The sequence below is a fragment of the Schistocerca serialis genome, unplaced genomic scaffold (assembly GCF_023864345.2).
Source record: "Schistocerca serialis cubense isolate TAMUIC-IGC-003099 unplaced genomic scaffold, iqSchSeri2.2 HiC_scaffold_1420, whole genome shotgun sequence".
Lineage (NCBI taxonomy): Eukaryota > Metazoa > Arthropoda > Insecta > Orthoptera > Acrididae > Schistocerca > Schistocerca serialis.
Window position 1 is genome coordinate 5,163,742 of NW_026047648.1, and position 12,676 is coordinate 5,176,417.

At 44.5% G+C, this 12,676-nt stretch overlaps 1 long non-coding RNA gene across 1 annotated transcript in view; it reads left to right on the forward strand.

Moving 5' to 3' along the window:
* Positions 1-9,734, forward strand: part of LOC126443010 (uncharacterized) — a 30,353-nt gene extending 20,619 nt beyond the window's left edge. Inside the window, exons 3-4 of the long non-coding RNA XR_007581806.1 lie at positions 5,773-5,884; positions 7,753-9,734. This is a non-coding gene — a long non-coding RNA (uncharacterized LOC126443010). The remainder of the gene's footprint in view (positions 1-5,772; positions 5,885-7,752) is intronic.
* The last annotated feature ends 2,942 nt before the right edge of the window (positions 9,735-12,676 follow it).

A 12,676-nucleotide genomic window follows, 5' to 3' on the forward strand; every position in this document is an offset into this window, starting at 1 on the left:
GAGTATTGTCAAAAGATAGGCAGTTGCTGCGAAGCGGTGCGTCGGGAGAGCTGCCGAGAGCTGTGTACCTCCTATACTGGTACCGGAGGTACCTCGAGTACCGTCCTCTCCTGTAAGTCAAGTGTCCTCTGCAGAAAGTACAGGAGCTGCCATTACTTGTGCACTCAAATGTAAGTGGCACGTCAGTGGTAGATCCGGGCCTGCCGTACGACGTGGAAGGGGACCGGGGAGGACTCGGGGTGTCGTACCGATCCCCGTAACCGACGAGTTGGAGTTGAAGTTTTTCACTGAAACTGGAACTGACTCTGTGGGACTCACTTCACCTGTTTGTGGGGAAACCTGTTTTATCCGAGTCAGGAGGAGGCAAACGCAAAAGTGTAGGGGTCTACTAATTGTAGGCAGTTCGAACATACGGCGAATGATGGTACCACTTGGAGAAATGGCTGCAAGAATCGGGAAAGGACACCGGGAGCCCTCAGTGTGTCTGCCCGAGGGTGTTATTCAGTATGCTGAAGAGCCTATTCCAGCAGCCATTGAAGGGACAGCATCCAACAGACTGCACGTTATCCCACACTTTAGAACAAATGCCTGTCCGGGCTCTGAGGTCATTCTTGGGTCATTCCAGTGACTGGAATAGACAGCTGAGAAGACCCGACTTGTGCTTAGTTTGTAATGGAGCTTACCAATAGAGCCCATTTTTTTTTTTTGTGAGACATTATACGATAATTAAAGTAGTTTTCGAAAACTGATCACTTAGTATGATCATAAGGTAGGTCTTGCGATCAATTCAAATTTGGAAGTATATTTAAATTAAAACTTTTATTATTTCTAAAAGTTTGAATTGCATTATTTATATGTACAATTTTCTCACTCTTATTATTATTGTCACTGAATTATCCTTTATGCTATTTGATATTTCACGCAACTTCAAAATGTAGTATCAATAATCGATACAGAAATTGTAAGTTCTTTGTCGATACAACTCTGAGGTCATTGGTCAGCAACGTGATTTCGGCCACTCGCGTTTTGGCTGCGGTCGAGAGTTGTTGTTTTTGTGTGTTTCTCGATAAATATGTGGTATCCACAGTGCACGTGGTACTTTATTTTTGTGATCAGAGATTTTCTAAACAAAAATAGTGGACTCCTGCTTCGTGATTTCGGTCGGTCTGGTAATAGTCAAAACCCACACCTTTTTCATCTGGAGCAGCAAAGGAATCGATCGTCGCCTAGACGACGAAGCCACGTGCACGGTGGCTATTCGGCAGTGTCGAGATAAGTGACAGCGTGATTATCTCTACAGATTACTTTACATCTGTCAGCCACACCGTGACGGTGTCTTTACGGGAATAACTTTGCATCGTAGTAGTGAGGGTCCGTGATAAGTTTTAACGAAGCTCACAATTTGCTGCACTGTTCGCAGAACTGATTGTGGCCGCTCGTTTCAGAGTCGAGTGGAGGACTGAACCGGAGACTCTGAAGATTGTGTGACAAGCTAGGCTGTCACTTCCTGGACCTGTGCTATAGGGCTGAGAACTGCAGGGTCCCCTTAAATGAATCAGGTGTGCCCTATACGGCAGAGGGCAGTAGTCAGGTAGCAGACTGTGTGTGGGGTGCGATTTTTAGATTAGACGGCTCTCCGTCCAGTCCAGACAGTGATACTTGTACGATACAGGGAAGTATCAGTGTAAGATAGAAAGAAATGTCTCCCGCAGGTGAGAGTATTAAAATCTTAACGGTTAACTCTCGAAGCATTTGCAACAGTGCCAGAGTTTGAAGTGCTCGTGAAATGCGGTGAAGGTTGCATAACACTAGGTACAGAAAGCTGGTTGAAAACTGAAATTGATGGCGGTTAGATTTTCGGGAAAAATTTGAGTGTATATTGACAGGATAGGCAGTTGGGGAATGGAGGTGGTGTATTTGTTGCAGTAGAAAAGAGTCGTATCGACTGAGATAGAAATTGAAACTTCATATTGTTGGAGCGAGGCGCAGTATCGATGGCGGGTGTAAAATACTTTTATCCTTCTGTCACCCACCAGACTCGTCTCCTGATGTAACAGAAACCTTCAGAGAAAGCTTCGGTTCACTTGCACGTACGAGTTCCCCGATCGTACTGTAATCGTCGGTGGAGACTTTAATCGTCAGACAGTTAATTGGGAAAATTAGTTCTGTTTCTGGTGGGCACGATAAGACGAGCTGTGAAAATTTACTAAATGCCTTAACTGAAAACTACTAGAACAAATAGTTAGGGGCACCGCTCGTGATGGAAATGTGTTGGATCTATTGGCAACAAGCAGATCTGACTTCTTTGAGGATGTCAGCATCGAAACTAGTATCAGTGAGCGTGATGCAGTTGTGGCGACAGTGAGTACCAAAGTAAAAAGGACAACTAAAACAAGCAGAAACTAGATAAAAAATCAGTCGTGTCATATCTCACTGAAGAACTTCAAACTTCCAGCACAGTGCAGGAGTGTGTACAGGAACTACGGGTAAAGTTTAAAAGAACAGCTGACCATGTGCTGGATGGATACGTACCCAGTAGAACAGCTAATAATGAGAGAGAACCTCCACAGTATACAGCTACTGTGGAGAAACTTCTAAAGAAACGGAGTTTACTATGTAATAGGCATAAAACAAAGCGTCGGGCTACAGATAGAGAGATGCCGAATGAAATGTCAGCTGTTAAGAGCAGTGTGTGATGCCTTCAGTGACTGACAGCAGAATGTTGTAGCGTGATATTTCACAAAACCCAAAGAAATTCTGGTCATATGTAAAGGCTGACACCAAAGTTGTGTCCAGCCCCAAGCAAAAGAGCCAGGGACTGTAATTGAGGTTAGCAAACCAAAAGCTGAAATACTTAACTTCATTTTCAAATGTTCTTTTACAAAGGGAAATCCAGGAGAATTACCCTAATTTAATACTTATAACACAGAAAAGGTGAATGGAAGCGAGTATTAATGGTGTTGAGAAAAAAATCTGAAATCCTTAAAATTGGACAGCTCTAGTGCCCTATGGAATCCTTCTGATTCTATACTGAATTTGCTGCCGAGTTAGCCCTCTTCTTACTATAATCTATTGTAGATCTCTCGAAAAAAAGAACTCTGCCCAGTTCTAGGAAAAAAGCGCAGGCCACAGCCGTGTACAAGAAGGGTAGAAGTGATCCACAAAACAACCGTCCAATATCCTTGACGTAGGTTTGTTGTAGAATCTTAGAATGTATCCCGAGTTCAAACATTATGAGGTATTGTGAACAGTGTGACCACCTCAATGCCAGGCAGCACGGATCTTGAAAATGTCAGTCACGAGTAACCCAACTCGCACTTCTCTCGCAGACGTACTGAAAACTTTTCATCGAGGTAATCGGGTAGTTGCAGTATTTCTCCACTTGTGAAAAGCATTTGATTCGGTACCACAGCTCAGGGGTGTCAAGTGAAATTTGTGACCGAATTGGGGACCTTTTCGTGTGGAGGACACAGTGTGTTATCTTGGGTGGAGAGTTGTCATCTGATGTAGATGTAACTTTAGGTGTGCCCCAGGGAAATGTGTTGGGACCACTGCTGTTGATGTTGCATATTAATAACCGTACAGACAATGTTAATATTAATAGTAAAATCAGACTTTCTGCAGCTGATGCAGTTATCTGCAATTAAGTACTATCTAAGAGAAGCTGCATATTCATATATTTATTCAGTCAGATCCTGAGAAGATTTCAAAGTGGTGCAACAATTGTAAACTTGCTTTAAATGCTCAGAAATGTAAAATTTTGCAGTTCACATAACGAAAAAATGTAGTACCATATGACTATAATATCAGAGTATCACTGCTGGAATCGGCCTACTCGTACAAATACCTAGGTTTAACACTTTGTAGGGATATGAAATGGAAAGATCACATAGGATCAGTTGTAGGCAAAGCAGGTGGTGGGCTTCAGTTCATTGGTAGAGTACTGGGGAAGTGCAGTCGGTCTACAGGCGAGACTGCTTACAAACCACTCGTCTGACTGGTTCTAGAATATTGCTCAGGAGTGTGGGACCCATACCAAATAGGACTAGCAGGGTATGTTGAACGTGTACAGGCCAGCACGAATGGTTTCAGGTTTGTCTGATTCGTGGTAGTGTGTCGCAGAGACTGAAGGAACCGAACTTCGAGACTCTGGAAGACAGATGTGAAATATCCCGAGAAAGTCTACGAACAAAGTTTCGAGGACTCGCTTTAAATGCTGACCCTAGGAATATACGACAACCCCCCTACGTATCGCTCAAATAGGGATCGTGAGGATAAGATTAAAATAATTACTGTTGGTACAGAGGCATTCGATCGTCTCGCACTGTGTACGTGAACGAAATGGGAAGAAACCCTAATACTGGTACAGTGGGACGTACACTCTGCCATGCACCTCACAGTGGTTTGCAGATGCAATGCCTGAAGGTTTCAGTCCATTTCTTTATCGAACATTATAAATGCCTGACCACTTCCAGATATATTCCACTTAATACCGGTACTCTGGTTTTAACCATAGTATCTCTTCCGCTTAAAGTTGCATGCATACTGCCATCCATTTCATTGTAAAATATTAAATAATATAGCGGTATGTATAGAAGTCCACTTTAGAAATGTAGTATAGAGCAAGTAATGAAGTACACTCGTGTTCTACAATTCGTAAGCTACCTCACTGCTTCAATTAATCTTTTGTCATTCATTATAGAATTAAACATTTTAACAAAATAAACAACAAAATGGAACAAATTATACCAAATAACAAAAATAACTAATAGAAATAACACAAAATGTGTGACAAAACAAAGTTAGGAGATCCATATGTCACTGTATATCGGAAGGAAATGCGTTTCTGGATCGTGTGATAAATGCGTGATGTCGGCCATCAAAACTTTCTTCCTGAGAAACCTCGACAGTGATTTGATGGCCAATGTGGACGCCGCCATTTGAAATGCATTGTGGAGTGTTTAGACGCGACATGACGTGAGGGGCAGTGAAAACTGACCTTCATTAGAGCATTGACTACATACATTATCAATACTTCACTCTTTTCTGAAGCATCCGACTTATTTTGTACAGAGTGGACACTACAAGCACATAAATTTGTAACTCCGACTGGGGACCTTATTTATTTTTGCTGCCCTAGGCCTGCAGTAGTTTAACTTGCCACTGCATCTCAATATATAAAAACCTTGAACTAATGGCAGTTTTCATACCAAGTGTTGATGGAAAAGCACATCAGCCTCACACTGTCAAAATTAACAGATCCAGTGATCTTTCTAGCGATTATTGAACATTTCTTGTCACTTCAGATTTTGGTGATGCCTGCTTTGCTCCAGACTGCCGAGCAGAGAATGATTGAATGTAGTGTGGCACTGTCAATTACTGACTTTTGCTTATCCCTTGGGTAGCTGCCTCATTGTCATCATATGTATGCAATTGGACTGTATTTGGATTTAAATACATATTACTAAAATGTATTCAGTGTTGAACTGCTGTTAGTGTGTGACAGTGGATGCAGATGCGTAGAAAATGCTGTGCGTGTACTTGGCTTGACAATATTTTATATCTTAGAAGCATGTCCAGTTGTTTGTGCTCAATAAAAACAGAAAACAAAAAATGTGATGATTACATGTTTACTGGCAATTCATAGTTAAGACAACTATGTAAATTAGTGTGAATCTGTGTGTGAATGATAATTAATGTGAAATCAATCTGTGTTAAAATGTTCAATTTGCTGTTAAGATGTTAATGATTCAAATATCTGTTTACGAACAGTTCCCTGCAGCACAAACCAAATCGGAGAAGTTGACGCCTGTGAACATTAATCGTCAGCCTATTTGTTGCCGCAATGGAAGAATCGCTGGACGCTTCGTTGCCGGTCGACACGGTAAGAATGGATCCCTTTTCATTTCGTTCTTTATTTCATTAATTTGTCCATTGTGATCCGTAGATTTCCTCGAGGCCAAATTCCAGGTCGCTGTATACAGCAACAAACTCGATTGGTACCCTGATGCATTTTTCATAATTTATGTGCAACATACGTGAGTAATACAAGGTGTAAAACTTTGCTTCTGCCATTTTTTTCCCCCGGCATTTGAGGCTTTAATGAAACAAATTGGTTACACACGTATCATTCAAAGTATTTTCCATCGCTGGCCACTACGTTCTCCCATCTTCCGGGCAGTGTACGAATCCCACGTCGAAAAAATGGTTCATCTTTTGAAGTGATCCACGAATTGATCCAATTTGTGACTTCTTTGTGAGATCTGAAGTGTTGGTCAGCCAGGCCGTGCGCCATTGATCTGAACAGGTGATAGTCAGAGGGAGCAATGTCAGGACAATACGGCGGGTGGGGTACGACTTCCCATTTTAACGTTTCAAAGTACGTTTTGACCCTTTTGCAATGTGGGGTCGAGTGTTGTCATACTGCAAAATCCCTTTATCATACCTCCCACTGTATTGCGGCCGTTTGTCTTCGAACACTCTGCTCAAACATATTGTGTTTGATAACGAGCACCTGTGATTGTTTAACTTGGTTTCAACACCTCATTGTACACGACACAGAGCTGGTCCCACCAAATGCAGAGCACGATCTTTGAGCTGTGAATATTCGGTTTGTCCCCAGTCCCAATGCGATGCAGAAATCCCTTTCGTTTTTTGCCTCTGAAGCAACTGTTCACAAACGCCATTCAGTCTCTCTCGGTTTCAGCTCACACGGGACTCCAAGTTCCTTCTTTCTGAATCGTGCCCATAGCCTCGAGACGTTTCGAATAGGCTCGCTGTGTCACTCCCACTAATCGTGCCAATTCTTCCCGAGTTTGACTCGAGTGTTCACTCTGCAGTGTCTCCAATTCTGCATCTTCGAAAACATTCTCTCTTCCACCGCTATGCCGGTCTGCGAAGTTAAAATCACTCACGAAACGTTCTTTCACTTATACCGTACATAATAGAGAGCGTTCAATAAGACTAACCTGCAGTTCTCTTCATATTGAAACTAAACAGTAACACCTCCCGCAAATGACTAGAATTAGGCTCGTAAACTGACATTTTCAATCCAGAACAACTTTATGGTGCAGACACAAATCGACTAATGTTTGAACGAGGTTATGTTGACCGAGGGCCGAGCTAACTGCCTGACATCTGCGATCTGTTTCTTTCGACCACTACTTCCCATTGTCGCCACCTATCGGTAAACGGCAAAAGCAAAGTTGTACACCTAGTACGTATTGGAATACGTGTCGCAGACGTGTCTGTTACGATACAGCTTTCCTGAATTTACTTTGCAGTTTCAGTTATTGTGATGAAACGTGCTGCAGATCACTCCTGTTACCACACACTATATCCCGTATTCACATTCGTTGGCTTCGTTAACTGCAGTCAGATTAGACCTCGTGCTATGCAACAGATCAGTCTGTGCACACCACCGAAAACACCTAAAGGTTAAACTGTTAATGGCTGATATTCGAGAGGTGTGAACACAAACTTCTGTTCGGAAAGCTTGAGAGTTTTTTGAACAAAGTCAAAGGCAGTAGTTTAGGAAGTCTCACGTGTGGAAGGAAGACAGTATGAGGAGGAGAAAGGGTGGTTGTGGAAGGGGGGGGGGAAGAGGAGTGGATACAAATTTCAGTAATTTGGTGGCACTTGATGTGTGGCATACCAGTCTTTTATTTGTTTTACTTACAGCATCGTATCACAGGCCTGCGTTACATGGCACGAATCCCCCTCAGAGTGTTAATTACTACCTTCCTGTTGTAGGCTATGGCAAGCTGGAGAGGTCTTCAGCAGCAGCAGCAGCAGCAGCAGCAGTCACCGGCGGCCGCGGACTCGACCACACCCACCCGCAGCGTCACTCCCACCGCGGCCGCTTCACCACGCGCCGCAGCGGTCTGCAGAACTGCCTGCCTCTCGCTGTCCCTCACATCTCTGTTCACTCTGGGGACCGGCAGGAGCTTTGCGGCGCCCTGCCTGCTGTATCCTGCCGCTATGTGGAGGCCGCCCTGCTGCCACTTGTTCTGCGTGTTGACGTCGGCCCCCGACTGCGGCAGAATTCCGCTGTACAGTGCGGTGGAGTGTAGCCGCGTTCGGGCCGGTTGTTCGCGTCTGTTCCCCTGGCAGAGACCTCGAGGACTTTGGCCGCGTCTCCGTTCCCTGTGCATTTTGAATCTGCTTCTCGATGTCTTGCTCCTTTGCAGTATTATTTTCCACGGAAATGTGTTGCCGCAGTGGAAAATCTGAAAATCTTCATAACCGTGCCAATTACGTGCTAAAAACCCAGTTGCGTGAGCAGCGTGTAAGACTTGACAACTTGGTCCAGTATGGGGAAGTAGATTTTGAGGCTACACAGAATTACTTGACAACATTTGTAGAACTGAAAGTGTAATGCCAGAGGGTGGTGTTCCACATTACATCTGATTTGGGAATCACCCTGCAAAATCCCCTATTCAGGGTTACCTTTGCTAACCCAGAAAAGTAATTTTCAGCAGGCCACGTATTTGAGGCATATCCTGTAATTTTAATGTGCGGAATTTAAAATTTAACTGTGGCCTCGCGCGTAGATCCTTTAGCAGGGATTTGCGTATTATTTAATGTGATTGAAGATATCTGAGTAAAACAAATTTTCATTTCAACACGTAAATTTATTCACTAAAACCATCTATTAACTTCACGTACAAAAATTGACTGTCAAAACTGTTAACAAGTCTGTTGGTGTTGAAATTCTGTTTAATGACTGAGTGTATAGCAGTGTTACTGGTTCACCTGTGAATTTACACACTGATAAACTGCAGTGAAAACTGAGACTTTGAGATGGGATCAAAAAATACCTGGAATGCTGCAGTTGGATGTGCACGCTTTGTTGTTACGTGTTGTGGTACTAGCTGGTGTCGGTTAGGGGTATTCCACATGGCTCAGGAAGCTGGCATCAGTTGGAGTTCAGTGGTTTGTTTGTTGCGCTCTCTTGTTAGTGTTTCTGTTCGCTTCCTTTGGCATTTAATGACACGGTTGACAACGAGCAGAGAGTCTGCATGAAATTTTGTTTCCTGTCGGGGAAAACTGCAGCAGAGACTATTGGGATGCTTCGGCAAGCCTTTAGTGACGATGCTTTGGAGAAATCGCAGGGCTAAGAGTGGTTCTCTTATTTCAGATCTCGCAAAACATCGACTGAAAAGTGCCACACTGTGGTTGTACTTAGACATCAAGAAATGATGAAAACGATTGCCACAATCAATCAAACTAGCAATTCTCAGAGGACCATTGACCAAATTTCTCAGGAAAGAAAAGTGTCACGGAGCACAGTCCAGTAAATCTTAACTGAAGATTTGCACACGAGACTGAGTATGCAAAATTTGTTCCTCGCTCACTCACAGGTGACCGAACAGAAAACCACGTTAATGTTTGCCACGGTTCGAAGAGTGAAATGCAAAACTGTCCAACTGCCGGATGAGAGTCGGTACTACGGGTACAATCTGGAGTCGAGGGGTAAAAGCGAGTGCGGAGCCAGTGGAAAACTCGAACATTGCCACGGCCCGAGAAAGCACGTCGAGTGCCGTCCGACATGAAAACAGTGTTTATCTATGTTTTTGATATGAATGGAATTGTTTACAGGGAGTGTGTTGTTCCAGACAGTTTGTGAGCCGATATTTTTATGAGGATGTGTTAGGAAGATTCGAAGGTGTGTGCAGTGAATATGGCCAGAACTGGGGAAAAATGGGAACTGGTTGCTCCAGCGAGACAATGCTCCAGCCGTCACAGCTCCGACAGGCCGACAGTCTGTGGCAAAACTTGACACGGTGCTTGTCCCTCGTCCACCCTCTCACCCAATCTCACTCTGACTTTTTTTTTATTTTCACGGACGAAGCGAAGTCCAAAAGGAAACTGAATTGGTGATGTAGATGACGTCAAAGAAAACGCACTGACGGCTTCGAACAGTATCCTGCCACGAGAGTTCCAGAACTGTTTCCGGCAGTGGCGAAAGCATCGGGCTAAGTGTACCGTTGCACACGGATGATACTTTGAAGGGAACTAAAATACTGTAAATGTAGGGTTCAATAAAATGCAAAATAAAAATTCCAGTTACTGTGCCCCCTAGTAAACTCGCAATTACAGACAAAGTAGTGATCGAAAGCTCGGTGTGTAACCTCAGAAATTTGCATTCGACACATGACTGTCGATCTCGAGACGGGCAGTAGCGTGTAATTCCACAGTGCCGCTTAAAATGCTCGCCACATTTGCAACTGTGGTGTTCCGTGCTGTCCTCTGCTGACAAGCGGGCCCTCTGTGGACGGCACTCGGTCAAAACTCTGAGGTGCCGCAGTTTACGTCCCAACTCGAACTGACAGGTCCCACGTGGAATTGACCGTGACCCAATTCGGAGGCATTGCGTGCTCTGCCACGACTCGATGCCTAGTCCCCGATGTGGCCACCGCCGGTACGGAATGGCTAGTCTTCGAAATTTTGGTACTGTGTTATACCCTGCGAGAAGTGCTGGATGCTCCCCTTCACCTTAAAGGCGAGACGAGGGGACCATTTCCTGCCCGTTTCCCGGACGTAGGGATTCGAGGAAACGAACTCACCACTGCGGCTGCCGAGGAGGCTTGCTCCCTTTCTGACTCTCGCTCACTGTCGAACAACCCCCCTCCGTGTACGCTGTCCCCCCATTTCTGACCGGGAAGGCCACGTGTCGGCAGGACTTTCAGTTGTTGAAAGTGAGGAGTAATGAACTACGTTCTGTAAAACGTTCAGTGTGTCCTTGGGTTACTTCCTTCCACCTGGGAGGGTCTGAAGGAGTAACCGTTATACAGCTCGTAGTGGAACATTCTACATTGACACGTGGCTTCTTTTTAAGATGCAAGACTGCCCCCAGCTTGTCACAGATGTGGGACACAGACATCAGCATGAGGTATTTTGAGTGTGTGTTATATGTCGATACGAGTGTCGATCTGGCTCTCCCGTAGGACTTGCCCTCTATTGTAACTGATAATGAGGCGAGTAGTGTTCGTGTTTCAAGATTTTGTCTGATTTCCGGAAATTTTTCCCAAATATGGAATGTCAGATTTTAACGTGTCACAGAGTGGCTCGGTCACTGATTATTTATAAGTAGTCACCTAGCGACACACACCTGACTCCTTGTTAATGATGTCTTTACTGGTACTTCATCCACTATTTCATCTAGTTGTCGTGCAGCATCTCGTCGGGATTTTATTACGGGCTTTCCTGCAGCTCACATTATTGTGGTTGCCTTACAGTTCTCGAAGGGGAATGCAACTCGGTTTTCCATTTTATTGCCGTTTTTTGAAATAAGATTGTTCTCTGTGCTCGTCGGTACATCATTAACACGAGAGCACTGACGGCCTGGCTGTTCGGTGCCTTTAGTCGTAAATAGTCATCTCATTCCCACCTGACAGTGCAGTTACCAAATTAAAGAACACTGCGGCCCAACAGCAACTGCTCCCCCCCCCCCCCCCCCTGCCGCCCCCAACTGGAGAAACTCGTCAAAAATAGCGCATCACGTCTGAGGTCAGTCGCAAAATAACTCGCCCCTACTACTAAAAACACTCTCCTCAGCTTTGTGTCTGACGTTCACTCTCTGATATGCCAACCACGCGTTTTCTGATCTATGTTGCTGGCCTAGCACCAGGGTTTTATCTGCAGCATCGTATGACAGAACTGTGTTACACGGGACAAGTCACCATCACTGTACCGGGTTCCACTGTCTGGTTGCAGACCAGGGAAAGCTGTTCATTGTACTGGCCACAATCGCAAAGGTGGATAACACTTTGGTGCACCCCCCCCCCCCCCCCCCACCCCCCAGGGGGGAGGGGGGGGGAAATAACGTCATTTCCATGAATAAATTCATAAAACTAGTAGTTTATTAACGAAAGTGAACGTATTCAGTATGCCATTATTCAGTATGTCTTAACAATCAAAATGTCCAAAAATGTCTCTTTACTTTTTAAAGGTGACATAGGAAAGATGTGCTCCCATTCGGTGTTCACACTCTAACTGCCTGTTACGAAAACTCTGCAATGCGCGGTGTAGGAAATCTCGGGGAGTGGCAGTGATTTCATTTTCAATGTTCTCCTTCAGTTCATGGATTGTTGCAGGACGTGTACGGTACACCTCGCCTTTAAGATATCCCCACAGGAAGAAGGGATCTCGCAGGCCGTGCAATGTCACCGTTACATGAAATAATGCGTCTTCCAAACAATTGACGAACTGCTGCCATCGATTGTCGAGCAGTGGGTGACGTGGCTCTGTCCTGCTGAAACCACACGTTTTCGACGTTAACATTAAGCTCGTACAGTCTCGGTGTAATGAATGTTAGAAGCATTTCAACATATCGAGCGGATGTTACTGTCACTGCACTACCATCCTCACGTTCAAAAAAATAAGGGCCGATAACACCGTGACATGATTCAGCACACCGTATTGTGACCTTGGCGCTATGTAGTGGTCGCTGTTGAAACTCACAAAGATTGTCCTGTGCCCGATAACGAAAATTCTGTTTGTTCACGAATCCGTTCAGGTGGAAATGGGCTTCGTCTGATATCCATAAGTTACCAAGGAAATTCGCGTCCTCGTTGATTTTAGCCAATATCTGGCTACTAAACTCCACATGTGTTCGTGTAAGTGTTGCGCAATCTGAAACTTATAGGGATGGAAGTCTAATTCGTGCAGTATT